At 41.1% G+C, this 17659-nt stretch overlaps 1 protein-coding gene across 1 annotated transcript in view; it reads left to right on the top strand.

Annotated features, from left to right (window-relative positions):
- The window catches only part of SOBP (sine oculis binding protein homolog (Drosophila)), a 172621-nt gene that overhangs the window by 54740 nt on the left and 100222 nt on the right, over window positions 1-17659 (top strand).

Genomic DNA, 17659 nt, shown 5'->3' with positions numbered 1-17659 from the left:
GACAACTCTATAGAAATGTAGTGACAAATAAATAGGCAGGTGAGTAATTCAGATTTTATCTTCCTGGGTCTTACCTGGGTGATATGGACATGGATATTCCTAATGAGAGGAATCTGAATCTCTCTTCAGAATGCCAAATTTATAAGGCTACCCACACCTTTTCTTGCCTCAGGTGACTGTGAACCCGGGACTTCCAGTTCAGCTGGAGTCAGCAGCCCCTCTCCAGTTCTAGTAGCTCCTGAAAGCCACACATAATGACAGTCATTTCCAAAAGAGGCTGATTTTAAAACTGTGCTGAAAATGGCTAACAGCAGGCTGAAGGTTAAAGTAAAAAACTTAAAAACCATAAAATCTGCCTGGAGGCTATTTAAGCAAACTGTTTTAGAGGCACAGATGGTTCATATACCTCTGAGCCAAAAACAAAAAGGAAAAAGGGGACAGTAAAGCTGGCGTGATTAAGCAGACAAGCATGAAAGTTTTATTAGTACTAAAAAGGCATCCTTTAGAAAGTAAAAGAATCTGTCTCAGGAAATTCGGAAGACATATTAAAGACCAATGGGAAATGGAGAGGGCACACAGATGACATTTCGGAAAGCAACCAAAGATAGTGAAGACACACAATATACGTATGGACATTGGATATCAGAAGCTGTGCTCTAAGGACCTTAGGAAGCAGTGTAAGAGAAAGATACCGTATATGGACAGTTGGAAGTAGCTTCCCTGTCCTGTATCTGTGATGTAGAGCAGGTTTTATAAGGATTTTGTGCAGCTTAAACAGTGGTTTGAATCTCCAGGGAAAATCAGTTGAAGCAAATTTGAGAAGCTTAAGTGCCATAAATCAGAGGGTCCAAAACATATGAAGGAAATAAAGTACGATGTTGCTGATAGCATTAAAAATAGCACTTATACTTGAGAGTGGAGAAGTCACTGGGGTGCAAGGGCATCCAGCTTCTCTCGAGGGTCCGCTTTGCTGCATCCTGGATGCAGTCCTCCAAGTATCTTCCCATAAGCGTGCAGGTACCTGCACTCATGTGCACACAGAAAGCCTCTGGATTTGAGATGGGTGAGTGTCCATTATCATAATTTTGAGAAAAGCCAGACTCTAAGGAATGACAGAATAGTACAAAGTTTGCAGGGTTACTATATGAGGAGCCTCCTTTGAGAGAAAAAAAACAAAAACCAAAAAACAGTATTTATGTCTTGAGTTAGCATTTGATACAAACCTAAATAAAAATGACCAAATATAGCCTTGCAAAAAAGTAAGGTAAGTTGTTTGGATTTTCAAAAATCCAAGTAATGCATTTAGAGTTTGGCTGACTCCCCCCGAAGAGACCCTTGAGGAACATAAACAACTGAAGACAAGAAATAAGGCCCAGCCTTGGATTAAGAACCTGGGGAAGGAGTGGATGATATTCCTCAGAGTAGAGAAATTAATAGTGTACCATCCCAGGGGTTTATATTAGGAGTAGTGTCCCTTGGTAATACTGATGGCTTATTTGGCAGTAGATGACAGGAAGGAGGGAGCATTTCCTACTTTCTCTTAGTTGCTTTCATTTGAAAAACCACAGAGAATTACCCTGTCCCCAAAAAGAAACCCTTACAAATATATACATATAATGAGGTAACCTGACATCAGATGCAATTCCATTCACTCAGCCATCAGCGAGCACAAGGGAACAAAACGTTTTAATCCTCACGTCCCTGATATGGGCTGACTCTCAGCATCCCCAGAGAGGAGAACTTGGTCCCATCTGTAGGGGGCTCATTGTGTTGCCTGCCTAGAGTAAAAAAATTAACGTTTAAATGTTTGACTACATTAAAGACAATTTTTTAAAGCAGACAAAAGTACGTCAAACAATATGCTGGTAATCAAGCTATGTCCCTTCTCACAGGAAACGTGTAGTTCATTCTTCTTGAACCTGATTTTTATAAAAGGCTAATGCTGAACTTTAAAAGAGTCGACACAGAGGATTAAATGTATTTTTGTTATACTGCAGGCTATACAAATATAGGATACAAAAGCCTGAAAAGGTATATTGTTGAGGACAAAAGAACTAATAATAAAACTAAAGAATTGATAAATGTAAATGTAATCAAAGTGTATTCAGTCTCTTAACACTCAGGGGTAACCTTTGCAGTTGGCCACAATGGGGAAAGACTGGATCAGACTCTATGGCAGATGGTTTAATATGTAGTGCATATATTAATCCATGGAGGCAGCCCTGGAAATGCAAGCAGGTTGTTAATGATCACAGATAGCAGTTGTGAGCTGTTCCTGGTCTTGCAGTTAGGTGTTCAGATGTCATGCTTCGGGGTCCAAGTTGATGGGTTTCTAGGTTGGGAAAACATTTTCTCCCTTCTATTGCACTGCACAGCTGATAAGGCATGCTTCAGGGAAGGAGTGATTTAGACTATTGCAGCTGAATGGAAGGGAGAGAAGGTAGACTTACAACTCAGTCCCATGATTTAGTTTGATGACTTCTTACTTCTAGTTAAAGTGGTACCATTGAGAGCTCATTGAGTATGAGGGATTTGTGAATCAAATGTAAAGGGAGCAGGCACCACTTCTGTAAATCCAATAGAACTTCAAATCTGACATCAAGTCAATACTGCTTACCAACAACAACAAAAGGAATCCCCAATCTCATGGCCTACTGGCATCAGAGAAAACCATGTACGAATGACATAATTTTCTTTTTCTGTGTTTTTTTTTTTTTTTTGAGAGTCTTGCTCCGTCGCTCAGACTGGAGTGCAGTGGTGCGATCTCGGCTCACTGCAAGCTCCGCCTCCCGGGTTCACGCCGTTCTCCTGCCTCAGCCTCCCAAGTAGCTGGGACTACGGGTGTCCGCCACCATGCTCGGCTAATTTTTTGTATTTTTAGTAGAGCCGGGGTTTCACCATGTTAGCCAGGATGGTCTTGATCTCCTGACCTCGTGATCCGCCTGCCTCGGCCTCCCAAAATGCTGGGATTACAGGCATGAACCACCATGCCCGGCCAACCAATAATATACTTTTCAACTTTCTTTATCATGAATTATTTAATAAGTAGAAAAGAATATTGACCTCCCAGATTTCAGCACATTCGAAGTTGACTTAAAGAGTGAATTAAGGGCTAGGTGCAAAGGCTCACATCTGTAACACCAGCACTTTGGGAGGCTGAAGTGGGAGGATCACTTGAGGCCAGGAGTTCATGACCAGCCCGGACAACATAGCAAGACCCTGTTCTACAAAATATAAAAAAAAAAATTAGCCAGGTGTGATGGTGCACACCTATCATCTCAGCTACTAGGGAGGCTGAGGGAGGAGAATTCCTTGAGCCAGGAGTTTGAGGTTGCAGTGAGCTGTGATTGTGCTACTGCACTCCAGCCTGGGTGACAGAGCAAGACCTTATTTTCTAAAAAACAAATAAAAAAATTAAAAAGTTGAATTAAAAACAGATAAACCGGCCAGGCATGGTGGCTCATGCCTGTAATCCCAGCACTTTGGGAGGCCGAGGCAGGCGGATCACAAGGTCAGGAGATCGAGATCATCCTGGCTAACATGGTTAAAGCCTGTCTCTACTAAAAATACAAAAAAAATAAGCTGGGCATGTTGGCAGGTGCCTGTAGTCCCAGCTACTCAGGAAGCTGAGGCAGGAGAATGGCGTGAACCCGGGAGGCAGAGCTTGCAGTGAGCCAAGATCGTACCACTGCACTCCAGTCTTGGCAACAGAGTGAGACTCCGTCTCAAAAATAAAAGTAAAAATAAAACAAAACAAACAAACAAACAAAAAAACAGGTAAATACAGATAATTAATTATAAAGAGGCATACTCCCAAGCCCTATACTGGGGTGGAGCTCATAGAAATCATTTGTATTATTGAAGCACAAATTGATTATAGAAGCTTAAATCAAGACAACCAGAATTAAATAGAAACTCAGGAAAAAAAAAAAACCCTAGATGCCTTATGGTGTTTCATTTAGGGTGTCATTTTGCATTAAATGCGATGAAAGAAGAAAGTTAAAGTGCCCCAAAGTAAATGGAGTTAGAACTTTATATTTCCATTTCCCCAAAAGTACAACTCCCCTCCTCATTCAAGCCCTTTTGCTCATTTTTTTGCATTTCTAATGTAGTCATTTAGTACTTAGTAAATATCAGTTAATTTTTAATTTTTTATGATCATATAATTCAGCTCTGGATAGGGAGATGTTTGATGTTCCATGGCCTAGATATTTGGCTAAATGTTTAATCAGGGGCAAGTAATGGTGATGTAGACCTCAATGTCCTTCTCCGTATGTGTGCAGGGAGATGGGGTGATGTACTGGAGAAAACCTGTGTCAAAACAACCATGATAGTTAACTCCTATCACCTGCACTCTCTAGGGATGTCCAGGGACCTGGTAAGCTATGGTCGTGTTACTCTAACCCAGCAGTGCATGGGAGGAGACATGGAGAGATGGGCCTTCCTCATTCCTGGGCAGCCTGGCACCCATGGGGTCCCTCCTCTCTACACCTGAAAGGCCAGTGGGGACAGGAAGGAAGTTGGCAGCTTTCATTTTGGTCTTGAGTCCTGAAGCTGAAGTAATCCTTTCTGACACTCAGCCCCCTTGCAGGGCAGCTGCTAACAGGAACAGTTGACCCACACTCAGCTTGGACCAGGATACTGGAATAGTGTGGGCAGTGAAAGGCCGGAGAGAAGCATAAGAATGCGTATTTGGGTACAGACTGGTGTCTGTAAAACAAGCACATGAATCAGCAACTCAGTGAGGTCCTCAGAGGATGGAACTTGTCTCAGGGCTGGGTGCCGTGGAAATTAGACATCTGAGACGTGGTTTCTGCTCAGAAGAGTATCTGTCTGAGCGTGTGAATTTTTCTGTGCTTGTGTGGAAGTTGACCTCACGCCACACATTTATTCACTTACGCATTTATTTAACAAGCAATATTGAACATCCGCAGCATGAAGGGCATTGTTCTGTGGCTGGGGATACAAAGACAGATAAAGAGAGGTCCTTGCCTCTGAGGCTCTCACAGTTGAATGGGGAGAGCAACCAGTAAACAAATGACATGATGTGAGGCGTACTGGAACCGATGCGGGTAAGAAGAACCTGGGCACCACAGGGTGACTTACCCAGCCCAAAGGCCAGCCTCTATGCATGAGTGAGCACATGCTAATTTAGAGACCAAAATACAGATTCAGGAAATGGAATGGATAGAGAAAAGGACGGCGAGGTTCACAAAGGATGTGAGTCAGGAATGAGAGTGCCACATGTCACACATTAAAAAACAAATGCATAACCCTTACTGTCATTCCCTTGTTGTGCTTTAACATTTTAAAATATCACAGACTTTGTAGGAATGCTTGAAACAATACTACATAACTTAAAAAATGGATTTTTGACATCATTTTGCCCTTGGGATGTTTTATGAAGAAGTCTTCAGGAGATAAAGGAGGCAAAGAAGCAGAGAATCTAACAGACAGGGCTCAGGGCTCATGGATAAAGTAATGCAGAGACTGACAGGCACGTAGAGGGTTTAATATGTGTCTGCACATTTCCTGAATTGTGCAAACTTAAAGTGATGATAGAAAACTTCTCCAACATCCTCCTCCTACGGCCGAGAGAACTGTGGCCCTGAGAAGTTAAGTGACTTGCAGGGGCCACACATCTAGTCGGGGGTGGATACCACAACAGACACATCAGCTCTGATGAAGTTTCTGAAGTCAGTAACAAGAGGACGCTGTAATGGCAGTTGCCTGAAGAGCAATAGAAACTGGTCTCCTTCATGATTAGAATATCAGTGTTTAGTAAGTGTACATACAAACTTCGTAAAATGGCGTAGTATGCTATTTTTCAAGCTTTTATTTACTATGAACCAGTAGTAAGAAATTTGTTTTATAATTTGGTACGCACACACACAAACTCATAACCAGTTTCACGGAATCTAAGTCACTTTGATGATGGCGTTTTCTTGATTTTACCAGAAGGTATCAATGAAGATTTTCATACAATTATGTCACAGCTGCAACCTGGCTAAAAACAAGGGTAAAATGAATCGTGATTTCAGAAGCGTTAAAATATGAAAAATATCTGGAGTTTAGAATGCACAAAACAGGGCATATGTATTTAAAACTGAAATAAAAATTTTGTGAAATAATACAGTACTTATTTTCCTATGTGATGCACTCTGATATTTTCTGTTTTATTTTATTTAAAAAATTGTTGATTGGGGCTGGGTCCAGTGGCTCATGCCTGTAATCCCAGCACTTTGGGAGACTGAAGCAGGTGAATCACTTGAGGTCAGAAGTTCGAGACCAGCCTCAACAATATGGTGAAACCTCATCTCTACTAAATATACAAAAATTAGCTGGGCATGGTGGCACATGCCTGTAATCCCAGCTACTCGGGGGGCTGAGGCAGAAGAATCACTTGAACCCAGGAGGTGGAGGTTTTAGTGAGCTGAGATCACACCACTGTACTCCAGCCTGGGCGTCAGAGCAAGACTCTGTCTCAAAAAAAAAAAAAAAAAAAAAAATTGTTGATTGGGACTTACTAATGAGCTGATAAGCTTGAAAATAATAGGTAAATAGGTATATTTGTATGAAATGTCATTATCATGGTAGGTTGGGAGCCTTCAGTTTCTCACCATTGGATGGATTCTCCTTGACCTTAACTCTGCAATTTCACCAAGTTAAACCGAGCTATGATCAGTTATTCTAAACTTTCATTGTGGGCTCTCTTAGCAGAGTTATATTTATCACTTAAAATGGCCAATGGCTGCTCCATTTATAATTTAAGTACGCATTTGTCTTGATGGAGAACTGCAGGTGATGTGTGTATTGATCGGATAGTAAAAGGAGTGCTCACATTTTAAGCTGTGCTATATGAAGCTCTTGTATCGGGTGAAAATGAAGCAAAGGAAGGCAGAGGCAAGTTGGTGGGGAGGAGCAAGGGTGGGAAAGCCAGGGGAGTGGAGGAAGACCAGACAGTGAGGAGGGGATAGATTCTCACCATGTTTGGCCTGGTCTTCTCCATTCCACAGTCAAGTGAGATGAGGCCCAGGCCTGTTCCGCATAGCTGTGTTGTTAACCATGGCATGAGACATGTCCTTCGCAAGGATTGGCCAACATCAGGGGAGTTGATGAGAGAACATCTTGGCTACCAAATAGAAAGAGTGGCTGACTCTATTTTAAAGTCAGCCACTGGTCAGGGGTGGTGGTATGTACTGTAGTTCTAGTTACTTAGGAGGCTGAGGCAGGAGGATCACTTGAACCCAGCAGTTAGAAGCCACAGTGAGCTATGATCACACCACTGTACTCCAGCCTGGGTGACAGCATGAGACCCTGTCTCTAGAATAAATAAATAAATAAATAAATAAATAAATAAATAAATAAATAAATAGTAGACTGATGAAAACATGATAGCTAAGGCTTCCCCATTTAAATAGTTTGGTACTTAAAGCCAGATTAGAGATGGGGTGGGTGTGGAGTGGAGAATAAACCTGAGAACTTATTCATGTAACCAAACACCACCTGTCCCCCAAAAACCTATTGAAATAAATAAATAAATAAGAAAAAGAAAACTCTCTGAGCTGGGAGTTCTTAACTGTTTGAATCATGGCCTTCTTTGATAATATGAAGAAAGCTTCAGATTGGAGTCTCTATCCATGGAATACACATGCACAGAGAATTTCACACATAATTTCTTGGGGTCCGTGAACTTTCTGAAATCCACTCATGGGCTTATTATTTTTTATTTTTATTTATTTTATTTTATTTTTTTGAGACAGAGTCTCACTGTGTCACTCAGGCCTGAGTGCATTGGCACGATCTCGACTCACTGCAACCTCTGACTCCTGGGCTCAAGTGATTCTCCTGCCTCAGCGTCCCAAGTAACTGGGACTACAGGTGCACGCCACTATACCCGGTTAATTTTTTTTTTTTTTTTGAGATGGAATCTTCCCCTGTCACCGGGGCTAGAGTGACTGCACTTCCTCTGCCACCCAGGCTGGAGTCTCTGCTTACTGCAACCTCCGCCTCCTGGGTTCAAGCAATTCTCTGCCTCAGCCTCCTGAGTAGCTGGGATTACAGGTACCCACCACCACGCCTGGCTAATTTTTTTGTATTTTTAGTAGAAACGGGGTTTCACCATCTTGGCCAGGTTGGTCTTGAACTCTTGACCTCGTGATCCACCCACCTCGGCCTCCCAAAGTGCTGGGATTACAGGTGTGGTGAGCCACTGTGCCTGGCCAGTGTGTTTGTATTTTTAGTAGAGACGAGGTTTTGCTGTGTTGGTCAGACTGGTCTTGAACTCCTGGTCTCAGGTCATCTGCCTGCCTCAAGCGTGGGCTTTTTGAATTCAGGTTTCGGGTCCTATCTAATGTAACATGCATTGGACATGGGAGAATTCAGCTCCCATCTTCTCTTCTACAAACAAGGTTTCTTCCCTTAAGCCAGAGATGGAAGATGGAAAGTTTTCTGACACATGCAGCCTAGAATGGAGGTTGGGGCAGGTGGAGGTGAGCTGTAAATCCACCAGTCTGAGGGACAGTGTGGCCAGACTGGGTTTTGACTTGTACTGCCTGGTGTGCCTCCCAGCAGATTTTTTGAGTAACCCTCCAGTAATAAACTTTACAGTATTAAGGAAAAGGGCATTTGGCCTGTGAGCTAGAGATGATGCTCCTTCCAGGATGCAGGCCTTGAGAAATAAGTGACAGAGTTTTTCTACAGTTTGTCCAATACTTAGAGCAGTCCCAGACCTCTCAAAATGGATGGCTTTAAAGTCACAAAACTGGTGATGTTAAGGAGAGATTCTTCCATTTGCATTACAGAGGCTTGATGGATGTCGGGAAGCTCTAGTCGTGGTAAGCTGTTGGATTAAACAGTCTTGCTGCCTGGATGTCCTGTCAGATGCAGCGTAATACTTAACAGAACTCCTTACTCCTTGCCACCTCTGAAAGGAATTTAAACTGTCAGCCCATTAAGTATTCATTTCTAATGTGAAATTTCTAGATGAAGGCAATTTAGCTTAATTTACCAAGACACCTCTTCATGTCTGGGAGGACTGCTGGGGGAAGTAGAGCTGGAATCCATTGGAACCACTTCTCTGCAGAAGTCTAGAACACAAGTGACACAGAGTGGCTTTGGTGGGTCATTATGGCATTTGTCAAGGAAAAGCAACATTGCCCTCTAACTGACTCTCACTTCTGTTCTGGAAAAAAGGCGTCATCATTCATGCTACCATCCCAATAGACATGGGAAGCAATTTCTCTTCAGATTTTGAGAGCATCCGAGCATTGAGAGCATACAGAGGCCTGGGATGAGGCATGGGAGGTGGTAGAGAAACTATTATTCTGTGAGCCTGGCTGGGTCTGCAGATGGAAGGCCCTGTTCAAGTACAGCAGCATCCTTGTGCTGCAGTTAGTGGTTTTACATTTTTTAAAATCCCCTTCTGAGGGAAATCTGTGATTACATTTTTTTCTCTGCACAGGTGCTAGAATGCATTGCGCAAATACAAACATCCCACTTCATGAGAAAATTTGGAAGTCATTTTCCTTCCATCTGTCTGAAGTAGACTGTGCTCTAAAACTGGCCATCCACCCACCCGTTCTCCCACGCACCTTCTCGGTGACAGGAGGAGATGGCATTGTAAGAGAATGAAAAAAAAAAAAAAAAGATAAACCCTGCAAGGCATTTAAAAGGATGGCTTATTAGTATCAGTTGGACAGCTATGAATAACACATGATAGCTTCTGGGGCGGCATATTATTCATAGAAGAGTCGCCTTAATTCTCCTTCTCTCCTCTTTCCCATTCCACTGTCCCTTTATTACAGATACTCTTCTCCATCAAATTCTCACATCCTTGCCAAACCTGAGTATTTTTTGATCACAGATCATTTTCATATGTCCACAGTGAGTTCTTGCCCACGTAGGTAGGTAAGCAATGTTCCTTCAGAAAAGGGAGGCAGTGCCTGTTTCCAGAGGACGGTGCAGCTGTAAGCGCCTTGTACTCCAACAATCAGAGGCCCAGCAGGGCACCTTCCAAGCGCAGCTGCACGGCTCTCCAAGGCACTGCGCCCTACGTGCAGATTCCAAGCTACATTTAACACAATTGCCCATCAGCACTTAGGAAGCAGTTACCACAGAAACCCAGCAGAGACCAATTAGTCACATGATTAAATTAATTAAAATAACCCAGGGCATCTGCCATTTTGCCTGTGCCACGGATAGCGCATGACCCAGACAGAACCGCAATTGGTTAGCAATAGTGTTGTGTCTCCTAATCCTAGAATTGTCTTCTTACCATGAAAGCGGGTTCTCCTGATTGGCTTTTGTCTCCTGAAGAACTCTCTTGGGTTGTTTTGGAAGATATTCCTCCCTATAAACTAGGCAGGATCAAATTTACAAAACATCAGACTTAATAAACAATGGGATTTGCTACGTTAGGGGTAAGAGGATTTGGAAACATTTTCCAGTTGCACAGTTGAAGACTTTTAGAGATTTTTAAAAATGAGGACATTAACAATGCATGCCAGAGGGTGCTCTGTAATATGCATTTACACTTGACCTGAGAATTCTGTGGCAAGTTGCAGAAACCAGATCATGGCTCTCCTTGTTAATGTAATAGGGATGTTATAAAGGGCACAGGAAGCCTGTGTTGGAAGATGGTTCCAGTCAAGGGTGGTGTCTAATGATCCCATTCAGTGGTTTGTCATGTGTAAAAAGCAGAAATGCACACTCTGAAGCAAACCCAGTAAATCAGTGCTTTGTCCTTGATATGCTGAATGACCTAATAATGGCCTCTCTGAAATCTCCATGTAGTCAAAGGTTTTCTATCATACCAGTGCTATACTTCCATGCACACACACAAATCAGCTTACCTGAAATCTCATAATGCTCACAGTAGCATGATTTCCATCACCTCAGACACTTTCTAGAGACCCATCTGATCCATCACACCTGAAACCAAATCACTGAATACAATTTGGAGGTATCCAACGAGGTAATAGTATGGTTTCCCAATGCTCTTTCTTTGTGAATTGGCTTGACAAAATGGCATGAATTAATTATATAGTTTGACTGCATTAATGTTTGCCTAACAAAGCAAGTGGCACAACCTGGTCTATAAGCCTTGACTCTGAGACAGGGGGATCATGGTTATACACGAATAAGAGGTAGCACGGAAACCATCAGCTTGGGCAGGTCTTTCTGCCGCTGTAGACATTGGGCCAGTCCGAACCTTACTTTTGCCTGGGTGAAACAGATTCTAGTCAAACCTCAGAACAGGTGTGTCCATCTGGCAGTTCCCAGTATCAGGTGACTGATAAAAGAGAACCATGTGGTGATTGGATCCAAACTAAAACTGTGATCTAACATATATAATGAGCCTCAAAGGAAATTAATTGATAGTATATCATCAATAGCAGTAATAATAATAAGAATATACATTTATATCACATTTTATAATTGATAAGACATTCATATACCTCCAGACTTCAACTTAATCTCTCCTTTCTGATCTTTACCAATTCTTATATTTGGGAACTATATTGTGTGTGTACTTGGTATACTTATTTTGTTGGTGTTGCAAGTGACAATTATGTGAATAAAATAAACGTAATATGACTGCAAAAAGAACTAAAACTCAGGTGTAGGAAATATATTTCACATTTAGAGATTTTTTCCTTTGAAATCAAGATAAAATGAAAACATACAAAACTTCCTTTGTATAAGTAATTAGTGAATACCTCTGATAGAAGTGATTTGAAAAGCAAAGATACATTTTAAATATATCATAAGGCTAAATGTGAGTGCTTTTGTAGGCTTGCTTTGTACAAGCAGAAATTTGTTTTTGCTATCTCTATATGAAATTGTTCTGAAACTATTAAAAATTATGGAAGATATAGCCATTTGGAAACTTAATGGCTACTCTTTCAAGAATGGCAAAATGAATCAAAAATCAAAGTATATCTGATGGCCTTTAGCTGTATATCAGACTTGGTCAATATAAACCAAATGTTTGGAAAGTTACTATAGAGTGTTTCAGCAGATGGAAAGAGTGCCCAGTAGTGGATTTGAAACAGAGATTTCACTTTTTTTGGTCCCATTTTGTGTAGATGATACTTGATTATTCATGAATTGAGCTCTCACACCAACACAAGGGATTTCCTGTCACCATCATTATTCTAAAACCTGGCTGCTAAGAAAAACTTTGAGGCTGAGTGACTGAGGTTGGTTATGGAGCAGGTTACTGGTTGATTATGTATGTTCTGTGATTTTTTAGGTTTATCCTTTGTCTGTGTCATTCAACTTTTCCCATTCTACCAAGGAGGATGAGCAGAAGATGATTCTGCATAATTTATGGATAATTTCTCTGTCTTTCTGCCTCCATTCTCCCATGTTATATTGACATTCATTGTATCTAGAATGCAAAATTTAAACATTTTAGACTTAGAATGTTGATTCATGAGGTTAATCCTGACATGCTTCTGAGACTGACATCATGAAAAAAATTACAAAGTTAAATTTCTATGAAATGTATGATTATAAGATGTAGGCTGTATTGATTTTTAGCCTTTTCATTTGATCTTCCTTGCAAATCTTGATTCTCAGGACTTGCTGATATACTTAGATTGTCCAAGAAATCAACTTCAAATGAGAGAACATAAAATACTTTGGAAATGAGTTTGTGTTTCTACTCTTTTCATAAAGATCTAGTTCTTTTTTTTTTCCACCAAGACAGAGTCTTGTTCTGTTACCCAGGCTAGAGGGCAGTGGCACGATCATGGCTCACTGCAACTTCCATCTCCTGGGTTCAAGCAATTCTTCTGCCTCAGCCTCCTGAGTAGCTGGAATTATAGGTGCCTGCCACCACACCCGGCTAATTTTTTTATTTTTAGTAGAGACGGGGTTTCACCATGTTGGCCAGACTGGTCTCGAACTCCTGACCTCGTGATCAACCTGCCTCGGCCTCCCAAAGTGCTGGGATTACAGGTGTGATCCACTGTGCTCAGCCTAAAGATCTAGTTCTTGAATAGCAAAGAGGCAGGGCAATTTATGTAACTGCTCTGTCATAAATCCTTTCTAGAATGAGGCAGGGAAGGTACAGGTAAATTAATAAAATATAAATATATTTTATATAATGAAATATAAAATAATTAAAACTGCAGAATACCATGGGTAGCATTTTCGTTCGCGTATGTTAATTCATAAGACACTAGAGAGATCAGAAAAAATTTAAAAGTTATTCTAGTGATATTAAAAAGTGAGCACTTTTTATTTTATTTAACAACTAGCTATATAGATTAGCAGTTCCCATCCTCTCTAAATGCTTATAACTTCTTTCATTTTGCATAGCATATACTACTACTAGTATTGTATATCTTTTATAGATATTAATTTGTCTATTGCCTGTGTTTTTCATTATAATAAAAACCCCATGAAGACAGGGATTTTGTCTGTCTTGTTTACCACTACATCTCCAGTGTTTGAAACTTCATCTGCCATGTGAAAATGTCTTGATAAGTATTCACTGAATGAATGGATAAACTATTTCTGAACCAAATGATGAACTGAATAAACTAGGACTGGCTTTTTGAAATGAAGAACATTGAAAGGAATGTTAATTTGTTTACCAAATAAGATTAAATTTTTTTTTTTTTTTTTAAAGCTGGCTTATAAACTAGTAGATTTCCTCATCTGTACTGTCAAGTGTTGGGTGCATTTTCTTTTCTTTTTTTGTTTTGTTTACTTCCCACACTACACCGATGTAAAGGGTGCATTTTTTGAACCTGGGAACCCGTATAGAAGATGTGGAGGCTGTACAAGTAAAGGCTACACTAGTTGACCAGCATATTTTTCTCCCTTCAATATACACATCCTTTAGTACAAAGTATGTAAATGGATCAGAGATGAAAAAATTAAGATGAAACTTATTTAAACTAAGAAAACAATAGAAACAGGCATGAAATAAGAAAAAGAGAAGATACTGAGAACTACCATGTTCACCTAGTCCTGTCAAGAATAAATGGATCCACAGTCAGAGGATCCTTAATCTCCTGATCATCCATCCACATGGTTTTATCAGGGAATCATGGGTTATACAAAACCTTTACAGATTAACTAATCAGTCTTCCTAAATTTGTCATGGTAGGAGTAATTATCTTATTCTCAGTCACAGTCGTAATTGTCACGTGAAACCTCTTATTTTGTGTTGTGTGAGAGAATATGGATTTGTATGAAATTTGGGTGACATATAGATCTGATTAGTTTTTTAAATACACATGTGGTTTGTACCATGCGGCAAACATAGACTCTTATAATCTAAAGTAGGAATCTCAGTCATCAGTCCCTCAGTGACTTGCAATAGACATGTCAGTTTCTCCTCTTAAAAGAAACTGTGTTCAGTGCACTGCATAGAACTGAGTTATGACTTTATTCAGGGGGCCACAGTGGGGGAGAGAGTGGCCTGATGTCCCGGTGTCTATCAGAGGGAGCCCAGAAAAAGATAGAAAATGACTAATTCAAAATGACCCTTTCACAGTTAAAATAATGCTATGTGCCCTAGAATAACCATTCTTTTCTCTGCTCTAGTTTGTCTGGTGGTTTCTACTTAGCAGCTTCCTGCCTTCACCTTACCAATCTGTTTTTAAAAAACGGGATTTCAGGAGCCTTACCTATCCTTCCCCAGCCCAAGAGGTGTTCAGATATGCTTCATTGCAGCTCTCTCCTGGGTCTCCTGTGTAGACCCTGGTAGTAAAGATAGGAGTAGCCCTGGAAGGATTTGAGAATTTTCATAGGGGTCTATTACAGGACAGTGTGAAGCCAGGGTGAGAAGTCAGCCAAGTGTGACTCTTGAAGTCCACCTGCTCCCTCTCCAGGGTCTCACCTCTGTCCACCCAATGAGGGATTTCTTCTCTGGATTCTCTCCTTCAAATACCTGACTCTCCAGGCCCACCCTCCTTTTCCCCGAAACCTGAGCACTGGAGCCTTCCTGACCCCTAACAGGTAGCATCCTCTTCATACACCTATGGATACTCACAGTTTCTCCCATTTTTAAAGTTTTCACTATATTAGATACTGGGCTAAGCATTTTATGTTGTTTAAGCCTCATAATGCCCTGATGACAAAGATGTTAGTGTCCGCATTTTACAGGGGAGGCAACTGAGACTCAGAGAACTTAACCTACTCACTCAGACAGTCCAGGAGTGACCGGGCTGGGAGTGGACTCAAGTCTCTTTCCCCACCAGGCTGTGGAGGTGGGTATACATGGCCATGTTCACAGCCTCTGTTCTGTTCTGCTTCTCATCTTGTCTCCTATTGACGCAACTGAAATCGCTGGAAAAGCCCAACCACCTTTTCAGGCTTTTTTTCTTGGGAGACTCAGAGATGTGTGCTTCCAGCTGGGAAGCAGCAGTGAGACCATTGTCAATAATATACTCGCTTTCAGTTTCATAAACACTTCGGATGCATGCCCTTTCTTCTGCAAAGGTCTGTCTCGGGGGGTTATCTGACCCATCAGGGAGAGATGCCAATTAAATCCGCATGGAATCAGAACATACTCAAATCAGGACTGTGCCAAACCTATCAGCGTAATGATTCTGGGTGTCGTCAAAGTCTTGGGAGTATCTGAGGTGGTAGTTGGATGTTAAGGTGAATGCTTCTTAATGTCTTGAGACATTTCAGCTAAACTTATACTGGAAAACATTACAGAAGGGGAAGCAAGGCATATGTAGTTCATGGGGTTTCTTTAAATTAAAAAAAATCCAGCTAAATATTTCATCATTCTCTGGAGAGAAATTAGACTTAGGAGAGGGGAGTTTTACAGCTAGATGTGTGGACAATTTCTCCAACCATAGCCCTTTAATGGGAATTATTTTCCATAGCCTTTCATTTCCTTAGATATTCTGTGCTTGCATAGATGGTTCCAAAAGCCCCTGCCCGGACTGAGGAGGCTTTCTCCATGAAGTTGAGGCGACAAGTCGGTCTGGGCTTGACTGGGCTGGGCTGGGCCATTTCTCTGGGAGGAGGTGCTTTCTCTTTTGTAGTTCTGTGCTTGTGCACAGCTGCCTGGTGGGAGCTCTGAAAATAATAAAGGAGCTTAGCTGGTCAGATTCCTTGTCAGGTGAAGAAGCCTTTTGTTTCTGTTTAGTTTTCTGAAACAAGACAAATTATGATATTTTCTGTTAATTTCTTTCCTTAATGAGTTTCATTAAAATCAAAGCTTCCGGAAGACTGAGCCTTGACAGCTGTCTAAGGGCTGTTTCATTTACTGGGGGCTGCTTAGATGGAATAATTATTACAGCTTGATAGTTTAAAAGGAAGTAAGAACAACAGAAAGAAATAGATCCCTTGAATGGTGTGTCACACATTTTTATTTCTTTCTGTGTGTGAGATTCTGTGGTGTTCAAAAGAGATCACAAAAATCGTGTATCCTTTGAACTAAAATATTACTACATCATCACACACTTGCTTCTTAGTGGCTCCCTGGTTCTTTTTTTTTTTTTTTTTTTTGAGACAGGGTCTCACTGTGTCGCCCAGGCTGGAGTGCAGTGCAGTGGTACAATTTTGGCTCACTGCAACCTCCACTTCCTGGGTTCAAGTGATTCTCATGCCTCAGCATCCTGAGTAGCTGGAGTTACAGGTGCAGGCCACCATGCCCAGCTCATTTTTGTATTTTTAGTAGAGATGGGGTTTTGCCATGTTGGCCAGGCTGGTCTCAAACTCCTAATCTTAAGTGATCTGCCGCCTGGGCCTCCCAAAGTGCTGGAATTACAGGTGTAAGCCTCTGTACCTGGCCTCCCTGGTTCTTAAATAGTGAATTTTACTTAATGATGGTATATTATAAGGAAGCCTTTTAGAGGTTAAAAAAAATTGTCTTTAGACCCTGGAAAGCCATCTGGTGCATGGGGCCATGAGGTCTTGATGAGACTATGGGCGGCAGCATATTTCATGTTATGTTGACCAAGTAGCATGGTTAGCACAATCACTTGTCTTCCTCAGATAATTTTTATATGCCAGTTGGCGTAATAAAAGAGACTTTAAATTCATGACCAGAATTCCATGTTTTGTAATAAAATCAGAAGTGTTTTTGTTTTGGGGCAAACAGTTATTTTCTTGTCACCTTCTGCAAAGTAGAAGTGACAAAGTATGACTGAGACATGTTGAGATGCTGAGATCCCTTGAGGAAGGGACTGAACATTGTGAGATGGGTAACCTGAGGGACAAATCTGAAGAATTCTCAAAAAGGAAACTAAAATAACGTCAAAATGATGGAAAAATTGATAAAGTGAAATATACTGCTGTACATGAAACAGGATGATGTCTCAGAATTTTCAGGAAGAAAAAAATAAGGGATGGATGAAGTAAGTGAAGTAAAAATCTCAATAATCGTTGAAGCTGTGTATTGAGAAATTGGAAATTCACCATTATCTCAATTTTTGCATGTATTTTACAAATTCATAATACAAATTTTGAGAGTAATAAAATGGTAATAGAAACATGGCAGGAGGATTGCTTGAGCCCAGGAGTTTGAGACCAGCCTGGGCAAGAAACTGAGACCCTATCTCTACAAAAAAATTTAAAAATTAGCTGTGCATGATGGTGAATGCCTGTAGTCCCAGCTACTTGGGATACTTAGGTGGGAAGATTGCTTGAGTCCAGGAGGTCAAGGCTGCAGTGTGCCATT

The sequence above is a fragment of the Colobus angolensis genome, unplaced genomic scaffold (genome assembly GCF_000951035.1).
Source record: "Colobus angolensis palliatus isolate OR3802 unplaced genomic scaffold, Cang.pa_1.0 Scaffold35, whole genome shotgun sequence".
NCBI lineage: Eukaryota > Metazoa > Chordata > Mammalia > Primates > Cercopithecidae > Colobus > Colobus angolensis.
This window is presented reverse-complemented; position numbering and strand designations above follow the sequence as displayed.